Source organism: Vidua chalybeata, chromosome 20 (genome assembly GCF_026979565.1).
Source record: "Vidua chalybeata isolate OUT-0048 chromosome 20, bVidCha1 merged haplotype, whole genome shotgun sequence".
NCBI classification, from domain to species: Eukaryota; Metazoa; Chordata; class Aves; order Passeriformes; family Viduidae; genus Vidua; species Vidua chalybeata.
In genome coordinates this window covers 7,269,052-7,296,167 of record NC_071549.1, presented here as the reverse complement: position 1 = coordinate 7,296,167, position 27,116 = coordinate 7,269,052, and the positions used below count along the sequence as shown (strand labels likewise).

Genomic DNA, 27,116 nt, shown 5'->3' with positions numbered 1-27,116 from the left:
AAAAAAACTCAGTTTGTTGTTCATCAAGTTCATGGACTGATTTACAGTGCATTAAAAGCCCTTTTCAGATTTATGTAAAGATAAAAATCAGCAAAAAGTCACATCATAATAACAAAGAATATTAAAAATTTCAAGATTTAGCCAGCTTATTCATGACCAGCATTAAATTGCTATTATGGTAAGAAAAATCTACATAGTGCTCCTATGATGAAACAAGAAACCCCATCCCCTGCATTTTCAGCAGGTCAGGCAGACTTTCAGAGGCAGATCTGAGACAGCGGCGCTGCTGAACTTTGAGGTCTGTGTTGCTCTACCACACTCCACAGGCAAAGCAGCATCTCCAACACTTCTGCTTCCACCTACAACCTGGGAGGTGCTGATACAAACTGGGGACCAAGGAGACAAATTCTTCTACCCCATCACCACCAGCCATGCTGAGCAAATTACTCATTTTTCCACCTGCACTTCCGTATCCTCACCTCATAAATGTAGAAAACATGCCTTTATCATCTATTTGAAATACCTTGAGATTTGTGGATGAAATTCAGAGCACAGAATTACTATTATTATCCTGCTAATTCAGAGAAAAGTATAAAACCATCACATATGTAAGATAATATTTCTTTGCTGTAGCTTAAATTTCTATTTGTGTATTAACATTTCATTTCTCATATTAACTATTTCTGTTTAAACATATTTGTACTACCTACAGAAAAACATTGTGATTATACCAATTTATAGTCACTAGAGTAATTAATTTTCAGTTCCAGAGATCCCCACAGCAATGGGAAGACTATTCAAATGAGGATCACACACCCTGGTGCTGGACCAGCCACTCTGGAGAAACTCCAGAGCCCAATGTGATGGCCCACCTGCACAGTGGTCCACAATTACCAATTCCAACAACAGAGGAAAACATAAGAGACTTAAAATAATGTCCTAATTCATATTTTCAACACATAAGGGTACATTCAAGAAAAAGCACTAAAATATTTGGGAAAATTTAGGGGCTTTTCAAAAATATCTTTTATAACTGGGCATCAAAAATTCCATGTCAAATTTTTATTCACTAAACTAGCAAATAATTCTTTAAATGTTCTTTATGTTTTTGTGACTAATTATGAGCTAGTGAAGGTAAATCATGTACTTTATAAGTAAACTATTTTCACGTTAGTCTAGTATTCAAAGCACTCTGCATGTTATTGTCAAATCAGGAACAAATCTTTTGCCCAGTCTTGTTTTTGCAAATAAATTTACATCATCAGTATTGTAATGAAATCAAAGCAAAGGTAAGGATGAAGACTTCCTTCTTCCATAACATTTTATTTTGGATAAAAGTCCATGTATTCAGACGTCTTCTTAAGTACAGATTATCTTAGTGTTTGGCTCCCTGTGCTCTGTCCTTCCAATCAGCAATAGAAATGTTGAATTCTCTGGTCAGTTCAGGACATATGTGTAGGTTGATCTGCTAAGAATGTGGTCAACTACTGAGCTAGCAGCTGACAGCAACATCTTCTGAGAACAGGAGAAGGAAGTATCTCCAGTGACTGTCATGCAATCACCTAAATTCAGCCCCAGCATCCTCACTAAGCCCTCTTCTCCCACCTCCATGAGCACTCCAGCTTGTACAGATCCAGCCACTCAAGGTGGCTTCTAGAATAGAGATGCTCTAGGATTTCCTTGCCCATGTATTGTGTCAAATGAAGGGAAAAATAACCTTCCATCACTTACAAAGGACAGATGATCAGCATTCAGATGGGTTCGCCTGCATTCTTGCTGCAAAACGGGCAGGTCCCAGCAAGAATTAAAAGGAGGTTCTACCACACACCTCCAGCCAGAGACTAACCTAGTTTTAAACACTTCAAAGCACGTGTTAGAGGGGGGTTTGTGTGGAAAGGGAAGAGGGAAAATTAAGCCAAAAACACAGGTAAGAGTTCAGGGTTTGCCTATATGGCAATTAACCCATAATAAAAATGGAGCTTGGCATTCTTTGCAAGGCAGTGCCTCTGAAATGTATCATTATTTCCTTCCCAACTCTGACATGAACTTCTAGGAGACAGCAGGAATTTTTGTCAAGGCCAAGGTTACCCTCTTTTTTAACTGAAGTTGCAAGCCTTCATAAAAACCCCAATCTAAGAGCCTGGCTGCATACCCGGACGTACCAAGCAAGTATAAAGGGGGGTTTGTACCAGCTCAGCTGATGCCAGCAAAAATCAGATCGCTGCACCTTAGTCTTTATGGGTGGCAAAAACCACACTACTGCAGTCAGTCCAGCACATAATTCTCAAGACAAGACTTTGATATGCAAAGACTAATTTAAAAAACCCAAGGAGACATAGGAGAGTGATGGATTAAAGGCAGAAGATCATGTGCTGTGCACAGACCCTGTGTTCTGTTTGACCCTCAAAGAGGGACACAGCTTACCTAGGGGTACAGGGCGGAATCATACCAAAATAGATTCCAAACCCAAGGTTTAACTAGTTTGCTATCTAGGCCAGGAAACAGTTCTGGAACACATTTAACACAGTTTAATCGCATCAAATCACAGCTGGCCCAGAACTGATTTTAACAACTGTCAATTGCTCCTTGAAACAGGCAAAGCCAAAAAGAAGATCACAGCACACAGTTTACAAAGAGCACAGAGACAACCCAAACATCCAGAGCAGCAGCAGCAAAGCAAGGCACATTCAAATCCCATGATCTTTATTCAGATTGGGTTACAAGGAAGTGGGAACTGGGAGGGGTTAATGTTAGTGACAACTGCAAGCCAGAACTAAAGGAGAAACATGTTGCACTGCCACCAGGATACAGCTTGAGAAATCCTAATAACTGATGGAGAAAGTTACTGCACTACTTACTGGATACCCGTGGCCTATTTGAGAAACAGCACTAGCAAAAATAACCTCTCCTCTCATCTCGGCTGGGGAGGGAGGGACGGTCACCAATTAAAAGGGGACTGAGGTGGGAAATGAGAATTGCATATTAAGAATGGAGAAGGAGGCAAAAATAACAAACATGTGCAATAGCACATGGGATTCTTTCCAAGAAATCTCAGTACAACATTTCTCTGGGCTTGGGCTCATGGGTCTGTTACTGCCCTTGAGCAGTGGAATGTCAGGGAAGAGGAAGGATTGCTGGGTGCTTGAAAACAGGCTGAACACATGGATGGGGAGCAAGCCAAAAGTGTTACAAGAAATGGTCCCTACACTTTCAACATACTTGCACTTGCATATTCCTCTTTCCCATGCTCCTGGAACCAAAGCTTTCTAGACATTACAAATCAGCCAGACCAGAGTGAACTGAAGATGAACCAGCAATGCAAAGGGAAGGACTGATCCTAAGGACCTAAGACCTCAAAATCTGTGTCTAGCAGTGCTCAACTAATGGCAGAAGGCTGAAGGGAAGTAAAAAGTTTGAAAGTTTAGGTGAACAAAGTGAAAGGCTGAAAGCAACTTTATTCACATTTTAAGAAAACAAGTGTAATACATATTGGCTTTCGGTCTAAAGCTATAGCAAAAATCTCTGAGATTAACAGTAAACATCAAAAATTTTCCTTTCAAATATGGATTGATAAAGCCGACATGGAATAAAAACTTCCAACAAAACTCACAAGCACTGTTCCCCCACATTCTGATAGGAGGCTGCCCTATAAACATGCTGAACTCAATGAGTGTAGGAGAAAACTGTTTTTATAATATTACATCTCACTCTAAAGAAAATATTTGTATGGCTGTAGCCAGGAGTGTAATAAGGGTCAGTGGAAGATCACAAGCACAGAAAATTGAAGAGCCTGCCAGCTTTAGAGTTCTGCGACTTTTACTTTTTTTCCTCAAGATCTAACTTTTCCCCCAAACAAAACATTTCAAGCCTTTTCCATCCTAAGGACAATACTCAATATGTAAATCTCGTGCTGTCACCCCATCCTGACCCCTAAAGAAAAATCAAAACTCTTTCCAGCCAAGCAATACAGCAGGCAAAACTACGAGCTACTGTCCAGTTGTATTAAGAAGCCATCATCACTCTAACTCATGTTGGACTGTCCTCACCAACCCCTAAGAGAAAGAAAACCTCACCTCCAAGCTATAGGTGTGCAACTAATGCTGTAGATCTGTCCTCAGCAAGCTCTGATTAAACTGGAGAAACTTCTCTATTTAGACAAAACTTATTGCTGCTTTGGCAATTTCATGTTTTGTTTACAGTGGCTACCTTGCCTTTTCTTCTGGCAAAGAAACAAAGATTTAGCAGAATGTGAAAAAAAAAAATCAAGTGTAATAACGCACTGACTTCTCATCAAGTATTAGAAGTTCCTAATGGCTTCCCTTTCACAATTAAAAAAAATACTCTAATTCCAGTGATCACAAAGTATTTGTTCTAAAATTGCTTTAAAAACCATGTTTGGAGCCCCCACTGTGCTGGCTAATGTCCATTGTGTTTCTAAGGGCCTTCAGAAAGTATTCCCTCCTCCATGTTCTGTACTGTAAATGAGCACTTAGGAAAAGAGGAAGGAATAGTGTGTAAAAGCCAACTCTGCTTTTAAACAGCTCTCTATCTTTTCCTACTATTTTCTGCACACTTCTTCCCCTCAGACACTTTGCATTTCACCTCTGATTTCATGGTTTTTATATTTTAAATTTTTTCACAGGAAGGACTCCCCCTCTGAAACGCCACATGAGGGGATTAGTGATTTTCTGGCCCTTTGTCCATTGAATTTTTTTCAGTCTCTTCTCCACAGAGAAATCAATGTATAATCAGCAATGCTTCAGCATGTTAAAGGACAATAAAAACAAAGAATCCTGAAACCCAACCACTACAAGTTTAACAAAAAGTACCACCAGCCACCTCTGTCTTTAAACATCATTGCTGGCTGTGGTGGTGCAGCCCACTCCCCGGGGGTGTCTCTAACCTCACCTCACTGTGCACTGCGCCATTTCAGATCACCAAACTGACACAAAACTGTATTTTTCCTTAGGTTAGCTTTCTGCTGCTGCAGGATCAAAGACCACAGCCACTGAAATGACACATGGAGAAGCAGGTGGAGGACACCTCAGTCAACTTCCAGCACAAGGGGAACTTGCCAGAGAGCACCAGGCCGCACATACCAGGTTTCATCCTGCACTGTGTCCATCCAGAATGAGCACTTTGTGGAGAAGAGTAGGACACACTCAATATTATAGAAGAGAAGACAGATGTGGGTCTCAGAGAGTATTAAATCATCCTGCTCTGTGCTGTTACAGGCAAGCTTGTCCCAAGCATGGTTAAGCAGGAGAGGACAGGACTGAAACCTTGCTGTCAGATCAGGAAACTTCCCAGTTCAGACATGACTCCAGTCCAGGGTTGAAGTTCAGCTCTCCCCTTTGTCGAGGTTCACAAAAGGAAATAAAAGTAAAATCTTTGACACTACACAGCATGCTTGAACAGGAAAAAGGTAATGGCCACCCAGCACCACTGCCATTCAGAAGACAAGAGCGTGGCTCAGCCCTGGTAACACCAAAGATTTTTATAATTTCTAGTATGCACTTTAACCTAACAGTATGTTGTTTACATGATTTTAATATGAACAGGAACACAACAGAAAATGCTTCTAAGATAGGATCTTAGTGATTATGGGAGTGTTCTCCAAAACACACTGAGAATGGAATAAGACAAGTGGTATTTACCATAGCTTCCTCACCACTTCTGGATCACAAAGAGAGACAGATCAACCCTAATTATCTTCTCACTTGACAAAATACCTATACTCTTAAAAAAACTTCTAAGAGGCATATTTTGCAAATGACCTTATTCACTACTAAGTTAGATCAGAAGTATATCCTTGCAGAAGTGACAGACATGAGAGACAACAGCAGCAGTATATCCAGTCTGTCTTTGCTAGAAAGGAAATTACACCTGAAAACCAAGTACCTGGAAACCACCTAAAGTTTTGTTGAGTATGTAAGGGTTGTGTCGAAGTGGAACTCACTACTGCAGAGTCAGCTACCTACAACATCTTTAAAACAAATCTCTGAAATTGCTGCCATATCTATTGTTCTCTACAAAACAACCTCATTACAGGAAATCCACTATTAGGATACATCTGAAGATGTAATTATTAGTGGGATATTTGCTTCTCTTCTGATGAATCTCACCAAACATAAAACCTGAGACTAACCTACTACTCATTAAAAACATGTTATTCTGGAGACAAAAACTGGTGAATAGAGCTGGAGGTGGAAACTGCACAATTGGAAATGTTATTTAGCTGGAAGTAAATATTTAAAGTTCTTCAGTTTAGCTTACACCAGAATTTAACAGCAGAACATAGATAACTTTTTCAAATAGTCTAATTTGAGGCCTAAGCCACCTTATCTGTACATAATTTTAGTGCCAACATCTGGTCCTGTACAGGCAACATTTAATTCAGTCTACTTAAAAAGAAAAGTAATATCCAACTATCCAAAGAGTTTTCTCTTCAGGCAGTTGTATTTCAGCAGGATTAAACTTAAAGTTGGGCTGTTCTATCAGAACCACCTTCTCTTCACTGAGATATTGTTAACAGAGGAGAAAAACATTCTCTCAAGTTCAAAGGACAAACTGAGGTTCAAGTTTATCCATGTATTTCAGCCTGTGGATAAAAGGAAGAGGAGTCCTAAAAATGGCAAACATACCAGTGAGAACTAGGCCAATGTTGTGGAGAATCTAATATGAAGGCTCAAGCCAATCGTTGATTAGGTTTGCCCTTGCACACAAGCAGCAGAAACTATGGCACACTAACTATGAGGAGGCACAAAGGCAAGGAAAATAAAGGCTCAAGAAAAGCATACCAAAACCTGTATTTATTGCAACAGGAGTTGTTATTCTGTAATCCTAAAATATGAAAACAAACATTCCCTAGTGTCAAAATGTATCTGTTTTCCACGGTTTTCAATATTATGTGCTATTTCCTAAAGCTGTTTTTCAGACACTAAGGATCTGAACTATATTGTTCAAATTTATATGTATATATATATTTGGGGTGGTATTTTTGAAACGTCTCATCTGAAGCATTCCAAGCTGATAACCTTTATCCAAATACATAAAACAAGAGCCATGTCAAACGCACTATAAATAGCATTAATAGTAAGGAATCAATAACATCCAAACCTTTAGGTAACATCTTATTAATCCGCCCTTGGCATGCATGGGCACACTGCTGTAACGGCTCTCAAAATGCAATAGTCAAAGGTGAAGGACACAATTTGTTCAACTAGTTAATGCAACTGCTATTTAACCAACAGAGCCACTAAAATGCCACCTAATGAAATACTCCGTACCATGATAAGCAGCAGAGACAAGCACGATAAACACGAAACGTTTTTCTAAGAAAATATATTAGAAGTCCTCAGGGCTGTTACTGATCTGTCATATTTTTTTTCCGAAGGCATGTGAAGATCTACATTTGACAAGAACCATTTTAATCTCTGGTTCTCTCTCCCCCCCCACCCCATTTCTTGTACCGCGCCCAACACAATGGTACAACTGCATCTCCCAGGTATCGCCTTGGTATTTATTTCTGCTTTCACAGTGACAAAGGTCAACTCTGATGCTCCAAAGATGCTTGCAGCAAAGCAGGGTGAGAGATATTTCTAACGACATACCCACACGCGGGTTACAGAAATCCAGCCTCCATAAGATGTTTTAATCTGACAAATTAAAATGGTTGGGAAACGCTATTTGGGTAACGGAATCGGCCGCCACATGCATTGCTGAGGGGGGAGCAATAAAAGGTCTTTAAAATAGGTCACTTTCAGCCAAATCCCACACCAGCACCGAACAAAATGGTATATACACTGAAAACTCACCGCTTGGGGAGGAGCGAGGGGCATGGAGGAGAGAGAAGAAAAAAAAAAAAAAAAAAAAAAGGGTGAAAAAAAATAAAAGGGCATAAATCCTCGTGCGTCTCCGAGGGACCCCAAACCCCCTCTGAGGTCGGGGCTCGACCGGCGGAGCCGCCGGGGGAGCCGCAGACAAAAAGGGCCGCGGCGCTGGGCACGCCTGGCCGCGGGGCCGGCCCCGGCCCCAGCCCTGGGCCTCCGGCGGCCCCTGACAGCGGGGAACACCCCTCCGCCCGCGGCCGCCCCTCCGCGGGAAGCGCCATTTCGCCGCCCGCTCCCCCACCGGTGCTCGGCGGCGGCGGCCCCGACCCTGCGGCACTGCCGCAGAGCGCGGCGGGGGAGGCGCCGGCCCCACCGGGCCGCCCCCACCACCCACCTCCTCCCGCACCCTCCCGGGGCCGCCCCGGCCGAGCCCCCCGCCGCGCTGCCTGCCTTACCCTCCGCCGCAGCCGGGCTGGGAGCGCCGGTCGGCCCCCCGCGGAGGAGGAGGAGGAGGAGAAGAAGGAGGAGGAGGAGCGGGGCAAGGGGCGGCGGCCCCGCGGGGGGAGGCGCCCCCGGAGGGGCGTCGGGCCCGGCCCCCGCGGGTGCCCGGGCGCGGCGGGCACAAAGGCGGCGGGGCACGGCACCTAAGATGGCAGGGCGGGCGCGGCGGAGCGCTCAGCCGCCGCCACCGCCGCTACCACCACCGCCGCCGCCGCTGCCTGGGCCCCGCTCGCCGAGCCGCGGCCAGGCCGCGCCGCGAAGGCGCGGCGTGCGGGAGGGCGGGCGGCGCCGGCCGTGCCGCCGCGGCGGAGCGGGTCCGTGTGCCGGGCCGCGATCGCTGCCGCCGCCCCGCCGCCACCTCCCCTCAGCGCCGCCCGGGCTCCGGCTGCGCCGCCGCCGCCGCTCCGCGCTGCCCGCAGCCAGCGGCCCCCGCCCGCCCCTCTCGCGAGACTTCGCCGCCCTCTCCCTCCCCCCTCCACCGCCGCGGCCGGCGGGAGGGGCTGGGGGCGGCGGGGGGAGCAGGGGCGGGGCGGCGGAGGGGCAGCTGTGGGGCGGGCGGGGCTGCGTGAGGAGCGGGCGGCGGTCCGTGGGGTCCTGGGTGTGAGGGTCTCTCCGAGGAGGGGATGTTGGTGTCAGGGTCTCTGTGGGGAGAGGGCGTTGGTCTGGTGGGCTCTTGTGAGGAGAGGGCAGCCAGCTGTGAAGGGTTGTGTGAGGAGGAGCTCTTGGTGTGAGGGGCTCCTGGGGGGGCTCATTGGTGTGAGGAGCGAGTAACCAGCTGTGAGGGGTTGTGTGAAGAGGGGTTTTGGCGTGAGGAGTTGTTGAGGGATCGGAGAACAGGAGAGAGCTGGCATGTGGGGGTGCTGAGGGGAGTTTGGGAAAGAGGGTTTGTGGAAGCCCCATGTGGGGACACTGAGTGGGGAGAGGGGCCTGAGGGAGAAGATGGTGGTGGGCTGCTGCTGAGGCCGTTTGAGCTCAGACAGCATTTTGAGGGGCAGCAGGCCTGAGGGAGAATGAGGAAACTGAGGAAAGGTGTGGGGGGGCAGAGAGATGAGGGGCTCAGCAATGGGGTACGTGGGGCCTGGACATGTGTGGAAAGAAGAGGTGTAGGGGAGAGGCCTGGCACAGGTGGAAACTTTTTGGGGGCGGTGTGGCAGAGGACAGTAGATTTGGGGTAAGCTGTCTGTGGTGAAGGACATGGAGCCAAGTGGAGCTGCCTCTCTGGCCAGGAGCAGCTCATCTACAGGCGGTGACAATCCCAGGAGGTGGTAGCTGACTGCTCTAGTGCAGCTGCCCTCACCAAATGGGTGTATTTCAGCCTGCCCTTGGCCAAGCTGTGTCTGTTGTGGCCAGAAGAGGGGAAAAAAAAAATCTCATGGGCTGAGCACATGGTCTCCTGAACTGTACTCTTGGCTCTCAGTGGTGGGTGTTGAACTTGGTAGGTTGTTGAGCCTTTGTGTGCTTTGGTATCTCCATCTATGAAGCAGAGATAACAGTTGGCTTCATGCAGGGATTAATTATCGCATCTTGTAGTCACGTATTTGTTTATTTGTTTTTACTATAGGTTACAGCTGGAGGAATTCTAAACAGTCCACTTCTCCTTGTCATGGTGTTTGAGCGCATTGTGCTCGAGTCTGAACAGAGGAAATCACTGAGGTCAGTCTCCCTTGTGTTTATCATTGCTTTCCCTTTCAGAAGTATGGGGGCAAGGAATCATCAAAATAACAATTTGTACTGACATCCTGATAATAAATTAATAGAAACAGTTACATAAGACACAAAGTTTGTCAAAGGTGTGTTTGTAGGGATGGCTTCCGCTTTTGACTTCAGAATTACACTGCAGGCACAGTGCGCTCTGTTACAAAGTACCCTGCAAATACTCAATTTTGAGATGTCCCCAGTGTGAAATAATACAACTCTGTAAATCCAGTATTACTGCTACTGCTGAAATAAAATGGATGAAACAAACTTCCTTCCTATTTTCTACTTAATCTATCAGAAAGCTTTGTATCCAGCAGGTGTTGAGGTGATCCTGGATACAGTTTAGGTGAATTTTGCGTTTACCTTTAGACAGGCAGAGCTACTGGGGAGTTTAATCTGGGATGGGGGGACACCTGAGGAATGTTGTTGGCCATAACAGTTGTGGACCACGTGTAGAGTTTTGTGAACTTTTCCCAAAGCTGTCTGATACCTCGCCTTTTCAAATCCCTATAGGAAAGGTGAGACAAATGTGGATCACTTCAAACATACGTTGTTGTGGGTATTGGGAGAGGCAAACTAAAGGTTTATCTGATGATCTCAACCTTGAAGTTGGCAGCTTTGACAGGAAACTTGGTTTCATTCATCTGCCAAAGATATTTGTAGTGTATCATTTGACAAGTTAAAAGGCATTTTTGTAATGACACAAAAATAAAACCATCCGCTTTCTGAAACTACAGATTCTGTCTTCTGAATTAATATGGGAGACACGCTTCTGGGGAAATTAAGGGCATGTTTGAAAGGTAAACATTTGTGTTTTCAAATGTTGGAAGAATGGTGTTTAATGTGAATCTGCTCAGCATTGGCCTATTGATACTAATTTGGTTTTGTACTTGTTTTGTCAAATTAGTGGGTATCATTTGCTTTTGGAAATGGGAGAACAAAATGGAGCAGTAAGAGAGAGTGATCTGCCCACGGGGTCAAAAGGTGGAATTAAGAATCAGGTTCTTCTGAATCTTGATCTTGTACTTCTTCCTACAGACAAATTGCCTGTAAAGTTCATGAATTATGAGAGCTAGCGAGGTCCATGGAGCTAACCCAGCAAATGCCAGCAGAGAGTCTGGGCCTCAGCTCTTAGTGTTGCACACGTGAAAGATAATGAGAGGTCTAGGTAAAAATCCTTAGAGTCTCTTAATAGTAGCTGCGGAAAAATGTGAATAATGCTTTGCCCTTAACTATCAAGCACTTTACTTGAAATGCTAGATCTGCATTTGATATGTATTCAGTGACTGCTTCAAAAATATACAGTATAGTCTGTGAACAGACTGTTTGGAAAAAGTTCACTGAAATGCTGAAGGAACAGCCACTATGAAAATAATTATTGTCGCCAGCTGAACTAAACAGCACATTTAACTTTCCTAGTCCATTGCATTAAGCATGTTCTTGCTACCTTCTCAAAAGACTATAGTAAGCATCTAGAAAGTTAGTTCAGCTTCATTTGCTAATTTCCTGATGCAAATTTAGTCCACTTAAGAAAAGAACTAAACAGGTTTATATATGTCTGCATCTGGGATTTGCACCAGTGTGTCTGTCAGATAGCTATACCCAAAGTTAATTCCGTCTGAAGGAGGTGCCAGAACATCAATAAATAAATATTACAAATTGCCTAGCGGTTCAGCTGACAGGCAGAACTGGTTTCAACACATTGCTCCCAATGTGCTGCTGCAGAGCTGGCCCTGGAGTAGACCCATACAACATTCCAACATGGACAGGACCTTTAGGAGCATGCACCAGTTCTCCATGATATTGTAGGAGAGGAAGTAGAGAACAATACTAAGTCCAACGGAAACTGTGGCAAGAATTTATTCAAGGGACATTGTGATTACTCAAGCAGGGAGTTTGGCCAGGACATTGGGGTTAACACCCCTGCTCCTGTAGAGGTGTCATAGTTTATTTTTTTTAATGACTTTAAGTGATGAGAAGCTTGGCTTTATGTGTCAGCAGAATGACACCAGTTCAAGCAGTGTAAACTTCTTACGGCAATATGAAAGTGCTGGTTCAGAACTAACTCAGAGCACTGATGGGGCCTAGTACAGTAATCATTGCTTTATAAATACTTGCAGTAGATAAGAAAGATAAGAGTGTGATTAGGGCACAGTTTCAGGTGCTGTAATTACAGCCATGCCTTCCTCAGCCTTTAGTCCAAATGTTGCTTGAATCTGGCCATTTTTAAGCAAACAATTGTAAATTTTAGAAGAAATCATAGAACTTGAAGCAGAGAAATTTGGTTATTAATTATGTAGCAGCTGTGAACACCAGTTATCAGTGCTTTTTCTTAGGAAACTTGATGTCATACAAGCAGAATGTAATTAGCCAATTTAATTCTTTCATGCCATTGAGATTTTTAAAAGTGCTCTTTGTATGTATGATATACTAACTTAGAAAGTAACTTTCAACTTGTTTTCTGCTTGCAGAGAAGATAAGCACTTGTGTGTTTTAGTGAGTGAGTAGTTGTGCAATGCACAAGTGAGGAATTGTTTTGATTTTACTAGCACATGAAACCTGCCATCATTCCTATAGTGCAGTTTGGGCCATTATTATGGTTGTGAGGTTATACAGGAAAAACACGTTCTAGAGAAAGGCTGGTCAAAATAAACGAGGTAGAGTCTTCCAGATTACAACAATCTGGTTTTGTATCAGTGATGTAAATGCTTGGGTACATCCACTGGGATGAAGATACTGTGTCAGACAGTGTCCCTCTGACAGTTCATGTTGTAAGGACAAAAATGAAGCAATACTGACATTATTACACAACTGCTTTTGTATTCTATGACAACAATTATAATACTTCACTCTTCTCTTACCTTTCATTAGATGCTCCTTGCTGTGCACTTATGATTGTTCCATGAATTGAGTGGTTTTAGCTATTAAGAAATGGGGAAATGGTGGCACAAGAAGAAGTACTTGCCAAGGTCATATGGGAAATGAGTGTCAGAGACATAAACAGAATCTCAGCCTCCTGACTCTACCCTCTGGGAAACCAGACAAAAGTGGAAAAGTGGCTTGCAGTGTGACTCAACAGCTTTTCCTTCCTCAACCACTGCCATGCTGGGCAATTACAAATAAATGCCAGTAGGTCATTTCCACCTGAGTCAAACAGGTTTCCAAGGGACTCTAGGTAGCATGTCTTCTGCTAGTGAGGACTTTTCAATGGGTCTTTGCAATACATTTCCTTTGAAATCTTTTCAGAATTTCAGAACTGTTTTTCTTTAGGCCATGACAGCTGAGTACAAGGAGAATCTGTTCAGGTGTCTGAGATTTTTTTCCCAACAGCAGGGCTGAAGGGGGTTTTACTCTGGCATTGGTTCAGAATACCTGCAATGGGTACAAGGACCAGTATTATGGAGTCCTTGATCTTGAAGAGTGACTGATGGAAAGAAGCAGCACAGGAAAGGCCTTGGCTCTGGTCCTTGGATGGATGGGTAAGAAGAGGCCTTTGGCAGAGAAGGGAGAAAGGTGACTAATAATGTGAAACTGGGAGGAAACTCATTTCAGTTATGCAATCTGCTGGCTTGCTTTCTCTGAAGGAAGACACCTTTTGTTAGTTGTTCCACTGGCACTTGCTGCTCATGCTGTCTTCTGAATAGAAATCTAAACCAATTATTTCTCTGCTTGCCTTAGGAAGCTTAATTTAGCTTCATAGCAATGAAAATACAACAGCATGTAATTTCTTTGTTCTCCATCTGCAGGATTTCTTTTAGATTTACTTTATCTCTTCCCTTTATTATTCTTTTTCCTGGCTGTCCAGTAGTTAAGGCAAGATGAAGAAACTTTTTTCTGCTATCATGCATTCATTCCCCATATATCACTTGTTCCGTGGTTTTCTGTGTCCTTTTTGCCACATTTCCAAAGCTTCCATGGAGAATTTTGCTGTGGTGGTTCAAGAAGTTGCTGTTGTCTGATCTAATCCTTCTCCACAGGTTTTCCCTCATAGCTGAGTCAGCAGAGGAGAGTGTTCTGTGCCTGACCCTGCTGGGTTAGTGCTGCCTATCTCAGCTCAGACCCCAGCCTGACAGTGCTGTGACTATGCTGGCCTTTGTCCTAGACTGGCAGGTGTAGGGATGTGTATTTACACCAGCTGACCGTGGTACAGGGAGGTAGCCTCTGGAAGAGAGGTGGCTGGAGAGGATGACTGGAACTGCTGGACAAGAGTTGGTGAAACTCTTCTGAGAACTCCTAGATTCCATATTAACATGATGGCTTTTCCAGTGATCTGCAAGGAACAGCTCTGCTGTTGACCCTATCTGGATCTTGATCTCCTGTTTTATAGATTTTATAGTTAAAACAACATTTTACATTGTTGTTAACTTGCTTCCAGGCACTGATTCTTACAATCCATAAACCACAGTAAAACTGTGGCCTTGCTCTTCAGCAATTCTGCAGTCACCTATCTCTGAGACATTGTATTTCACCCTTGAATAAGATTCTAGACCAAAAAAAGAGTTAGACTGCATACAGATTAACAAATGTATTGCTTGTATCTCTGGCTACTGCAGCATGACTCACCCATCAGTGCTTGTCAGAGTCTGGCGTGACCTCATTGAAAGCTTCAACATCTCTTATGTGAAGGCAGGTTGTAATCCAGTGTGGGAATCCTAAATAGGTGGGGAATGAAGTTCTGAGACTGTGATAATGCATACATCATAAACATCTCCCTGGAAATCAATTATGCCCTCGCCAGGAATATTCTTACAGATTTCTGAGGATCTCTTGGTGCTAAGCGTGCCTTTCCTTGCTTTTATTAAAAAAACCACCTGTATTATTCAAGACAGCAACAGAAACCAATGCTGGTGGGAAAATTTAAGAATGAATGAGACATGTCAGAGAGGAGATGCTCTGCTATTTGCGAGGACAAGAAAGAGCTGATGGTTTCTTTTTATTTATCACAGCTTCTACACACTTTTGTTCTTTTTTTTTCCTATGTCAGTAATGAGGCTTCTGGTACGCAGGTATCTGCTGCTACTGGAACTGAAAGTGAAATCCCTAGCTGTTGGTCTGGTTGCTGTCCTTAGGACATGTGAATGTCTGCTCCTGTTCTGCTGTAGGTAATTTCTGTAAGTGTTAAAAGTTGTCTGTGCCAGCCAGGAAGTTTTGTCCATAAGCAGCAACAGTTACTGTCTCTTGGTTTCTCAAAGCTGCAGCTCCTCAGTGGTTCCACAGACCTGCTTTGTCACGGAGTGTCAGTAACTTCACAGAACTCACTGCATCTGCTGCTGTACTTGGAATCAACTCTGGCATCTGTCTAAATGTAGGTATGTCCCTCCTGCAGATCTGCTTTTCCTATCCAGACTCTTACCTGATGAGTTTTTTCTCTTACCCTTTGCCTTAGGTAGATGGTAGTATGACTTCTGTATTTCTTAACAGTTTTTTATCCTGAGTCTGGGAACATGGATTGTTATTATTTTGGGATAGGGGAAGAGGGCAAAAATCCTCTTCTGAGTAGATATATTTTACATTCTGGTCCTTCTTTAAGGAAGGTGTAGTAGGTCACAGAATCAATGCATGCATATCATTTGTAAGGAAAAAATAGGCTACCTTAGGCCTTTTTATCCATGATTCTTTACCACAGAGATCAGACAGCTGCTATATCTCCTTAGCTATTTGGTAAATCCATGGAGAAATAAGTTGATGGGTCTGCCCAGTTTCTAGTACTGAGAACTGTGCATGTGCACACAAAATACATCTAGTTCTAAAAAATGTCTCTGATGTTCTTTGTGCAGAGACCAAGGCCTGGATGATGTTTGGAGACTAGGCATACCTTTGCTCAGTGATCTGATGGATGCACATCATGATGTACTAGAGCATAGGAGATGGAAGCTCCATAAAAGTGTTGTCCATGCTGCATTCAGCTGTGGGGATGTTGGCTTCAATGATTGATCTAGTATTTGAAGTCCTATTGCTTGATTTACATCTTGATTTTTAGTATCTTGGCAGACCTTTCTCTCACACAGTAAATCATACCTGGGGTTCTAGTAGAATTCTGCTCTTACGTCAAGCTCAAACCTCATTGCTCCTCCCTGCCTTCAGCTGGAAATGGATAGACACCATTTATGACTGAATATCCTGAGTCACTGATTCCCAGCTGGCATGTGCACTGCAGTTCCGTCTCTTCCTTTCCGACTGCACTCCCTAGAGGAGATTGGGAACAACTGCAGTCGTCAGCTCCAGCGTGGTGTGTGCGTTTGCCAGGATCCACACAATTGGTGGACAATCCCTGAACCCCTGTCTACGTCTATGGGGTGAGCTGCTTGTGATTTGTTACTGTATGTTTGGTGTTTCCACACTGGAAAATAGAACAGGTGTAGGAATATTTTGGAAAAAATAATTCAATTTCTTGATATTTACTAGAAAAATATCTGCATTGTGGAGATGGTGATATCTCCATTAAATAATCAGTTGAGACAAGTGATGATGCCAGTAATGTTCTCACAGTAAGATTGTGTGATAATGGATGAAAACTAAGAATCTATAGAGATGATGAAAGGTGAAGTAGTTACTCTCTACACTGGTGAAGTTCTGTTACCAGGAGCATGGATCCACCTTGCAGGAGCTGACAGATTACCTGTTCTGTCAGACACTCTTGTGCTGTGTTTGTTCTCCTGCTTGTGCAGTGTCCCAAAGAAAGGCTGCTTAAGCTCATCAGAGAAATAATGCAACATGTTGCTGTTACTTCATCTGACCTAAACGTTTTCACTGTGTAATGCTTGTCACTAGTCTTGTGCATAGCTCTGGGGGAAGCTGAAACACAAAACACTTCATTGAGCTTTTTGATCCAACAGGTCTTGACATATTGCTGCTGGACACATCTCTGTGTCTGATCTGAACTGTGACAGTTCCATTCTGTCCTGCTAAAATAACAGCATATTAAACAATACTATTCTGTCCATGCCATTTCCACCTATTGACTAAAATGCTAAATTCTTATTAAGCTAGTTTTAATTTACATGTCATAAGATATTAGTTAATGGTCAGCTGATTTTCCTGGCATGAAGATTGCAAAGTGTATAACACAGATTAGTGCTTGTGTGGGACCAAATGAGTTAAACCAGCTCCTTCTGCTGAAATAGCCAGTGAAGTACATTGATGGTCTGCGTATCAAATCTGTTTGCAACAGGTCACCAGTGTTTGCCTGGGATGGTTCATCCTGTTAGCAGGCACTGATCTGGCTATAGAGAAGATATGTGGCTTGTGCTGACTCATGAAAGCAGGTGCAAGTTGCATCAGTGAAGTAAGGAGTGCCTCACCTTAGAAGCAAGATGTAGGTTTTAGTGTAAGAACTGTTAACAAACCACCTTTAGAAGAAAGTTGGGGGAAAAAATATAGGAGAGAGACTTTGAAATCTAACTTGATGAAATTCTGATTCTTCTTGCTGCATGAGGGGCTTGTTCCAAAAGGGGAAGGTGCCGAATTGTTAACACTGCTGAGGTGTCTTGGGAAAACATGCTCTGTAGCTGCAGACAGCAGTAGTCCTAAGGCAAGTTTTCTGGGGAGGGTTGGATGACAGCTGTTCATAAACTTTTGTATAGTTACTCTCTTGTTCCTTCTTTATAGATCTAACTCATTTGTCCCTGTCCTAAACACACCAGTTTCAGTTTGTTGTTTTTTTTTTTTTTTTCCCTCTCCTCTCATTTACCTCATATCTCATATCCTTCAAGATTCCTTCTGTATCTCTGGACTTAATTCTGTTAAATCCAGTTCCTTTGACTTTTACTTTGCCTGTGTTTTGCACTTGCTACAGAGCCCCAGCAAACTTGGCAGCCAACCCTTGGGCACTCCAGAGAAAACAACTGTCTAGACCAGGCACCTTCTGCCCGATGCTCTGGACATACCCCAGAGCTCCCAGGCATTACTCTATATTCAGAACAACATGTTGCTATGCAAATGATTCCTTTCTGTTCTTCCTCTTACCTCCATGGAGTTATGTGCACCCCACTTCTCAGCAGGCACTAGCCTAATGTTTATTGATCTTTTACAGAGGTCTAATTCAAAGGAAGATTGATAAAATCTTATCCGGTGTTTTTGTGATCTCATAATTGCACCTGCCTCCTCCTAGGGAATGAGGCAAATGGGACTGAGGGAGCCCACAGAATAAATAGTACCTTCTGCAGAACTGGAGATAGTACAAGCTGGAGGTCATCACTGCAAAGGCCTTACAGAGCCTCTGGTATCCAGCAGAATTCAGGAAGGTGTGTTACCCTTTTCTAAAAGGAAGGGAAATCAAATCTTGGTCTAAAGAGTCCTATGGCATGGGAAGGGCACAGAAGCTTTAATGCAAAGTCGCAAGCTGTGCCTGTTCCCAGTTAAAGCCCCTGTTGCCCTAGGCAATCATTGAGCCTGTCAGCGTCCTGCAGCTTTCATAGGGAGATGTGACCAAAATAGCTCCACAACTTTACAGTGTGGCTAAAAATAGCTTGCAGGTCAGCTTTTTTCTCAAAGGTGGTGGTGACATCAGGGGAGAGCACTCTTGCTCCTGTTCAGTGCAGGTAGAACTGGGTAAACAAAGCGGGGAAAGCAGCAGTTTAGCTGAACAGCTTTGAGGAAAGAGAGATGATAAGGGATGGGAAGGGACTAGGGAGAGATGGGCTAAAGTGTCAAAGGCGTGGGTGGACCCACTGCTGCTGGCCAAGTTACTGCGCTCATGCCCAGACAACTTCTCCCTGGGGTTTTGTTTCCATGATGTTTGAGAGTTATCAGTCTGTTCCTGTCTCCCTGTGGCCCATGTCAGGATGTGTCACTGGATGGGCTGGCCAGCCAATGCAGCGTTTCTTGCTCCTCATTTCCAGACAGTGAACACAGCCCATGACATCACCTCTGGCCAGCGGCAGATCAGAGGCTAGGCCATGGCAATGTCAAGTGTGTTTTGCTGTGGCCATTCAACCAGAGAGCTGATCTTTTACAGTGCAATTTGCATGTGGAGAAATCTGGATGGCTCTTAGTTCTAGGGGGATTTCAGTATTTGTTCTTGGGCCAAAAATAGGCTGTTTTTATGGGGTCGAACTGTCTGTTTTTGTAGAGCATTACATTTTACCAAAGGAGCAAAGCTGCACACCATGATCCTCAGAGTTTTAGTCTCTGTTGTGTATACTAAGTCTGGCCATGGAGATGAGTCTCAGCCAAGTCTGGAAGTTAAGTGCCTGATTTGGAACGTTTTGGGAATCTAATGTAGGTTATGTGAGGTTTGCCATGCCTGCAGCTCCTGTGCTGCTGAGGTAAGTGTACTGCAGCAGGCTGTGCTAGTGAGAATTTCCTTTGTGCTGCAGGTTTCATGCCTGGTGCTTTCATAGTGCTGAAAGAAGGGAAGGAGACAACAAAAATGTGAAAAATCGAGGCCAGGTCATTACTGTCAGATGAGGACAGAGTCCTTAGCCAGTCAGATGTGACAGAATCCACTTGCTGATGCTGCTACCAGGAAGCTTGAGAGAAATGTGACTGAGTGATAGCAGTGCGCATGTGCCTTTGGAGGAAGGAGGCTATGTGTGTGCTCTTGCAGTGCTTTTCTCTGCCCAGCAACATCTTTGCTTCTTTTCCTGGTGTTCCTGCTTAAGCAGCTGTTCTGCATTTATGATCCAATCTATTCTTCATACAGGGCCATCTTCACACTGAGCCACCTTCACTGTCACTATCAGAAGGACTGATAAGACCTCAGGTTTGATTTGAGTAAGCACTATAACTAGGGCAAAAGCACTAAAGTTACTGTTCTCTTAAACTACTGTGAATCTTGTAGGACCAGCCTCTGTCCCCACCTATTTAAAATGGCTCCTGTTGCCTCACAAGAGGGAGACTTCAGCCAAATACATCTCCATATTGACAAGTATAGAGAGAATTATGCGCATGATCAGCTTGCTAAGAATTTCATTTGATGTGCAGCTGGAAGTCAGTTGCCAATAGAAAAGGGAGCTCTGCATCCCTACTTGTGTGCTTCTAGTGCATTTAGATGCTACAGGCCACATTAATTGCAGACTGCAGTTAGAACAGGTTATCAGTAAAATCAACTCAATACCATCATCATGACCAGTTGGTAGAGTCATTTCTGAGCACTGCAATTTCTCACCACAGCCTGCTCCTTCCCTTCAGTGAGAGCTGTTCCTTGGTCTGCCCTGCCCAGCTTGTAAATGTAGCTCATCAGTCTCTGCTTCTGTGCAAATGAGCTGCGTAGGTAATGGGAGGAGGAGGAGGCAGCAGCACTGCACCCTGCCCATCCCCAGCCGGTCATAAAGGCTCCATGCTCCTTAGGCTTTCTAAAGTTATTTGGCCCATGAATCGTGTGGGGATAAAACTTTGTTGTTTCCTTAAATGCTCTGCCTTTTGCAACAGGTCATTTCCCAGTGGGGAAAACAGGCTGTTGATGTGGTAGGCACTCAGCTTGTCGTTTGGATAAGATCCAGAGGTGATTAGTTTGGGCGCAGCAGTGTGCTAACACAGGCAGAATGCACCCAGACTGGCTCCTGTCGAGGTAACCCCAATCTCCCCACTCTCCCCACTTCTGTCCACAGCCCCCAGCTCAGTGTGAGCACTGGTCCCTGTCCCTCTCCCTGCCTGTGCTGGCACTCCCACAAGGAAACAGAATTTGCACCCCATGCTCCTTGCCCATGTCCTGATCTGTACCAACCCTCCCAAAGCAAACAGTGATTTGCCTGTCTGCACTGACTCAGCTGTGCTGAAGGCAGGAATCAGTAATAAATCCGGTTCAGTAGAGTCCATAGGTAAGGAACAACCTTCTGTGGCAGATACTGAGGTGTTTTAAAGGAACTTGATTCTGTCCCAGGAAGTGCACTGAAGTGAGCAATGCTGCGTTGGGTAAGAAAGCCTACCCAGGAACCATTAATCTCTCAACATCTGTAGCCCTGTGGTTGTAAGCACTGGGGGTTGTTTTCCCCTGCCTGCGATTACTAGCTAACAACTGAGAATTCAAAGGAATCTGGGCTATCTTTAGGAAGCAAGTACCTACTCTTTGCCTCCTCTCAGGAAGCAAGGTCCTTCATTACAGCCTGTCATGGCAAGGGGCTTGCAGATAAGGAGGAAGGGCAGGAAACCTGCTGGGCTTTGCTTCTTTGCAGCTCTAAATATTTTCCATAGTCTTAGCACTGTGAGTCAGCATTTCTAGAGCCTTGACTTGTTTACAGCCCAAATCAGTGAGATGGTATAAGGTAGGTGGGGTGTGGAGGTATGTTTGTGTCTAAAATGAGAAACCCTTTGCCCAGGCACAAGTGGAGAAGTTACCAACTGTATTTTCCATTTGTGACTAACAGGAAGCAAAGGACTGGATACCCTAAACAGTGACTGCAGTGGAGCCATTTCCAGAGTAAGGAGTTTCCTAGTGTGAGTAAGGGAATTGAACTTCACAAAGCTGTAAACATTGTGTTGTCATAGTTCACTTTATATATGTGTATATATATATATATATATAAATACTGCAAATACTTAGGATTATCAGTATAGAGGGATAAAGGTAACACTTCCCATCTGAAGTGGTATGGATTAATTTTGCATTGGCCTGGCCAGACAGGCTGTGGGGCAGAAAGACCCCCGAAAGTGTACAGGTAACACATCAAGCACTGAAGTTGCCATTCAGAGCCCATACCTACACTGGAATACGGAACATCAGCCATGGGATATCTTCTGTCACCACATGCAAGCTTTTTCCCTATGCTTGACTGGTCAGCCTGGCTGGATCTCATGGTAAAGGGAGGTGACATCAAAACCAAGATATTTTAGATCTGCAACCTCAGTTCTGCAAAGGTGTTTATTTTGAAAATTCTAGTTTCCATAGCGATGTAGTGCTGTTCTCTCTCATCTTTCTCCCATTAACCCAATCTTAGCAGCCATTAGATAAATTATCAGCGAGGCAAACCTTAGCATTTTTTAATCTTAAGTGATTTTATATGTGTTGGTTCCTTAGTGAATCAGAGGCATTTAGTCAAGGATTGACTCATATCCTTTCCTGGGGCTGACATGAGGTCTATTGCAGTGAAAAGATGATAATGAAGAGTGAATATTATTAATTGGACTTGATGAATGAATTAGTAGGGGGGGGGTCTTATGGCTAGAGTTCTGGTTCAGTTATATGTCTTTAGATTTTACTTGGGTTCCAGTATAGCTTCGTTAGGACATCATATTTTTGTTTCATACATGTAGTAAATAAACTGTTTTGTAAGGGTTGCTGTGTACTGCTGTTCCACTCTTTTCTCCACCCCAGAGGTGACTTTTGGACACAGTTCCCCTTCCCATTGTTAACAGAGCCACTGCTCTTGGCTCATTCCTTCATTCTTTTCAATACCTACAAAAAATGCACTTAAGAAAGTAAGACAATATCTTTTTTTATTGGTGTGTTTTGTTTGTTTGGTGGTGGTTGTTGTTGTTTTGTTTCCTGGTGCATCTGGCCTTTCCTGTCAAGAAACTACTAGTTTTGCCAGAATAGTTATGCAGGTTGGAATGTAAAAATCCCAGACTTAACCCTGCAGCAGTAATGGCATGCAAAAAACAAAGATGTGGAGATGATTTATTCTGATGGTGTAGCTTGCCTTTTAAGGAGATGATTTAGTGAGTTCTTTTGCCTATATGAACTGTGTCTCCACCTGGGGAGCTATGCCATAATAGCTGTTCCATAAGCCCTTTGCTGTGAACAACAGCCTTTGTCCTGGAATTGAGTCCTCATGAGTAGGCAAGCAGTGAAGTACAAAACCTGTGTGGGAGAACGAGAGTGGCACTGTGGACCATATTCCAAGATAAGGAAGTAGGGCTAAATACAGGCAAGGGTTAGCCTTTGACTCCTGCAGTGTCCTCACTTAGTAACAAAAATACCTGATTTGTATAAAATAGAACACAGATCCAGTAAGCTGAGGGTGCAGGAACTCCTCTGTGGAATCTGGATGTTCACAGACATCTGCTGCACAGTGCCCATTGCTTGCCCTGCCAGTCAGTCTGTTTTCCTCCCCAACTAGAGCCATCAGCTGTCTCATATGTATTCAGTCCATGAGTTCTTCAGAGGAGATGGGTTTTCAAAAGTAAGTTCTTCACCCTGCTTCAGTTTGAGCTCCCCAGGCCCTGGATATCTGGCAGAAATAGCCTCTTAAATCCCAAGAGGTATAAGCTCACTTGTGCTCCAAAGAATAGTAATCCTAACAAAATCTCTATTTTAGATGTCAAATATTTACTTTTAGCTGAATTATGCCCATTCATTGGAAAACTAATAATACTTTGCTCTTCACTATGTAGCTTATCAGTGAATCCTGATATATATTTTATGCAAAACATTAAAAGGTGGTTGCTTATCTTTTCATTTACCTTTTTTTCCCCCTTCGTGTTCCTGCATTCCTATGTTTTGAGATAAGGTGAACAAAAGTTCTCCAGCTGCTATCTCTAAGCCATGCATTCTGCAATACCTTCACTGTGTTCTTTCTGATTCACTCCCTCTGAGGTGAATGGTCCCAGTCTTTTTAAATTTCCTTCAGACAAGGGCTCTTCCCAATCCCCAATCTTGTAGTCAACCATCATTGCCCTGTGTCACATAATGAAGCAGCAGTCACAGTAATAATTCAAACAATAACCCCTCCAGATCTGGTGTTCTGTCAGTGCTGAGCATTGTTAAGTTGGAGATCCTGACTGCAAACACAAGCAGAGGAGCCCCGTGTACCAAATGCAGACATACCCAACCCACACTTAAAAACTAATTTTTTTTAAATTTCCTGTTCCAAAATAACTGTTTGGTGTCCAAATGGAATGAGAATGAAATGTAACTAGAAGCCTTGTGACTGTTGTGTTGTATAACAAGATAAAAAAATGCTTGGGATTTGTGGATTGAGCTTTTTTTCATTTGTCTTCCAGAGGTCAAAGTCCACTGCAAGCAGTGACTGATACAATTCCCTGTGTAAGTCAGGCTGGACTGCCTGTGCCTCAGGTTCTAACAGCAGGGGAGCTTGTGCAAGAGCGCCTTGGTAGGTGTTTGTCTGGAATTCTCTGTGGTCCCTGTGATGATCCTAGGAAGCAGGAGAAGATCCAGAATTATCTGAATGCCAGGATTCTTTGAAATCACAGAGAAGTTATGATAAGAGTTGTGGCTGAGGCCAACCTGCTAGCCTGCTTCCCATTCTGCTTCTTGTATGTGTCCAAGAAGCTGCCTCCAGTTTATACTGTTGCACTCTAGTAAACAATTTTGCATGCAGATATGGGCAGCAGATGTTACTCATGCCCGTGTGAACACTTCAGTGTTTTTACAACAGGGATGATCCTTGGATTGAGTCCTGTTAAACAATGGATGTACCCACCAGAAGTCCCACTGGTTACAGCCATTCTGTTACAGCTTGCTCAAAACACTTGGAAGGATGGTCACGCCATCCTTCTTTGGCCACTCAAGGGGATTGACTCACAAATATGAGCAAAATAAAATTAGATGGCTTAAGTGGCTGCAACCCCAGCTGTGTCCCCACTGCCCAATTCCCAGAAGGTCATCCCTGCAGCCAGGCTGGCTGTGGAAGGCAACTCCTGGGCTGCTGTCGTGACAGCCCATTCTTCAGGGTGTTAATATTTGTCTGGCTCCTCTGTGAAACAGTTTAGGAAGCTTAACCAGAATAAAAATGTGCACTTTTCCATCTGAAGGATTTTTTTTTAGTTTAATTTCTCAAATGGGCTCTGAGAAGCAGCAGTGTTGCTGTGAGGGCAGGGCAGGGAGAGATGACCTTCCCTTTTGGGAGCAGCCATTACGTCAGTTTTGCTGCTTCACAAAACTATACCCTACAGTTATTTTTGGTGCTGGACTGCCTTAATTTTCTGGAGAGTGAACGAAGGATTAGCATAGTGTGCTTATGACATTTGGAAACTAAGCTTTTAGATAAAAAATCATAATTCAGCATGTGCTGAGGTGGAAATACTTAAATTGCTAGGGATGGGAAAGATGAGTAAAACGTGAATTTTTTACAATTTTTCCAATTCAGCTAGGGGGTTAAATCCTTTTATAATTTTTTGGGTTTTGCTGCTTTTTAAGACCTCTAACCCAATGCCTACTATCCAGCTGCCTCTAGAGAGAGAAGTCTTTAAAGAGACCAGCTTTGTACCTATAAATAATGTACACAGCAGAGTACAAAAATGGAGTCAAGGAGAAGCTCCTCCTTACCTGAATGTAACTGCAGCAGCTCTGTGAGAATAGCTGTGGTCAGGCTGTGAGCAGCACTCCTACCCTGTCATCCATCTTGACTAAACTGCTTCTGGGAGCTAATTCTGAGATTCCAACACTTGAATATCAACTGGTAAATCCCAACTGCCTTGTACTGAAACACATTAGATGCCAGCAGCCAAACGTGGCAAGGATTTGAACAGTGTTTGGAACTAAAGGTCTGCTGGAGTGTTTTGTTAAGCTGGATGTGTTGGAATATGGAGAATTTTGCAAGTCTGAACCCCTGCTATAAATGAAAACACTGTGGCAAAAAAATGTAAATAAATGCCACACATACTTTGTGTAAGAGCCCTTCCCAATATCTATAAATATGGTAATTTTGGTGTTTCCCAATTTTGAGTTTTAAACAGGAGACAGACACATGAAATATTACAAAGCAAGCATTTTATTTTTTTTTCATGGATTAATTTTCTAATTTCACTTCTAACTTGTTCTAAATTGTTCTAAAACAATTAATGGAAACGAAATGTAGTGTTTTAAAGAGGATTGCCTTTGAAAGGAAATAATTTGTTCTTGAAAAAATAACTTCAGTAGCTTCTCAGTTTAACTGCATTTTAATATGAACACAAAACTCATCCCGGGTCAGACTCTCCAGGAAAACTTTCTCATTATTCCTGTAGCAGTTGATTCAGTCCTTGCTGCCTTAATTTTGCAGCCTCAAATGGCAGGTTCTCTGCAAAGCCATCCACTTCAAAGCTTCATAAAACAGAGCTTTGAATAAATTACCAAGTTAGAAATTATACTGGCTGTGCCCAGCTTAGTGCCTGGATGTGGGAATACTTGGCACTGGGTGTGGAATTCCAAGGAAAATTGCCTCTTTGCTGGCTTGCCAAAGAGCAGTAAGAAGAAAAACTGCTGCAAATGAGCAGGTACGGAAATCTCCAGCTTCCCTTTCCAGAGAACACATCCTGAAGAACTGTTGAATATTAATACACATTATAACTGGTGCAACAATGGGCAAACACTGGGATTAACAGAAACTACTGCTTCTGGAGGGGATGTGTCCCAGCGTGGCCACGGGGCAGCACTGCCTGCTGGAACTGCTCTTACCTTTAAAATGCATCCCTGGGGATGCAACGTGGAGTCAGTGGAAGTGGGGCAGGCCCACCGTGTGTGGACACACCATGTTGGGGTGTGGGATGCCCGTGCTTCATGTGCCAGGTGATGAGCCCCAGGCTGTATTATTTTGGATTTTTTTTCTCTCTTTTGAAAGCTTTAGATAATATAATACTGATAACATGATACTTCTAAGCAGTGACATAGTTGCTTTGTCTTTCACAAAGAGACAGCCCACCTTCCTCTGTATTCAGATTTCTGGTCTGTGTGTGTGGAGATGATTTGTCTATAATTGTTTGCTTTCTTCAGAGTCTTTTGAAGTTTAAATCTTCAAGCCAGCTCCCTATATTAAAAATAAATTCTTCCAAGCCACCAATAAAATGTCAGCTGTGATTAAAGCCCGACTCCTCATTTTAAGACTTGTCTCCTAAGCACTGTGAGGTCACTGAATGAGTCAGCGTTTGAAAGGACCAGGACCGTTATTGTTTGGGTAAAACCCAAAGTTCATCATTGCTTGCTTAAATAGTTTAATCAGTTTTAAATGGCTTTGCATTGTGCTGAAAGAAATGTAAACTGCAGGAATGATTTGGCAGAGAGCTTGTGATATTTCAGGCACCTCAAATCTTGAAAAAACCCTCTGTATTAATGTTGAAGTTGGTATTTCTGGTAAGGAAAAGCTTTACCTCCTATGTAGTAAAGAGGAGGGTGAAGTGGGAAGCTCTGTTTGAGGCATAAACTTTCAACTGTGTTCTCTTAAAATAAGGCTTGGGAACTGTAAAATCTCCAGACAAGGGCTCTTATAC

At 43.6% G+C, this 27,116-nt stretch overlaps 1 protein-coding gene and 1 long non-coding RNA gene across 8 annotated transcripts in view; one reads left to right on the top strand and one right to left on the bottom strand.

The window, feature by feature from the left end:
* The window catches only part of TAOK1 (TAO kinase 1), a 69,732-nt gene extending 61,350 nt beyond the window's left edge, over positions 1–8,382 (bottom strand). The window contains exon 1 of the mRNA XM_053961378.1: positions 8,288–8,382. The gene's annotated coding sequence lies outside the window, so the exon portion shown is untranslated. The remainder of the gene's footprint in view (positions 1–8,287) is intronic.
* A 582-nt stretch (positions 8,383–8,964) lies between these two features.
* LOC128797931 (uncharacterized) lies at positions 8,965–26,711 on the top strand. Of its 7 annotated transcripts, none has more exons than XR_008434286.1 (7): positions 8,965–9,768; positions 9,895–9,986; positions 15,038–15,129; positions 15,224–15,340; positions 16,116–16,327; positions 21,338–21,407; positions 23,913–26,711. It is a non-coding gene; the product is annotated as an uncharacterized LOC128797931 (long non-coding RNA). The 7 variants fall into 7 exon arrangements; XR_008434284.1 differs by having other exon boundaries at positions 15,038–15,133; XR_008434287.1 differs by having other exon boundaries at positions 15,038–15,142; positions 15,224–15,336.
* Positions 26,712–27,116: the final 405 nt, after the last annotated feature.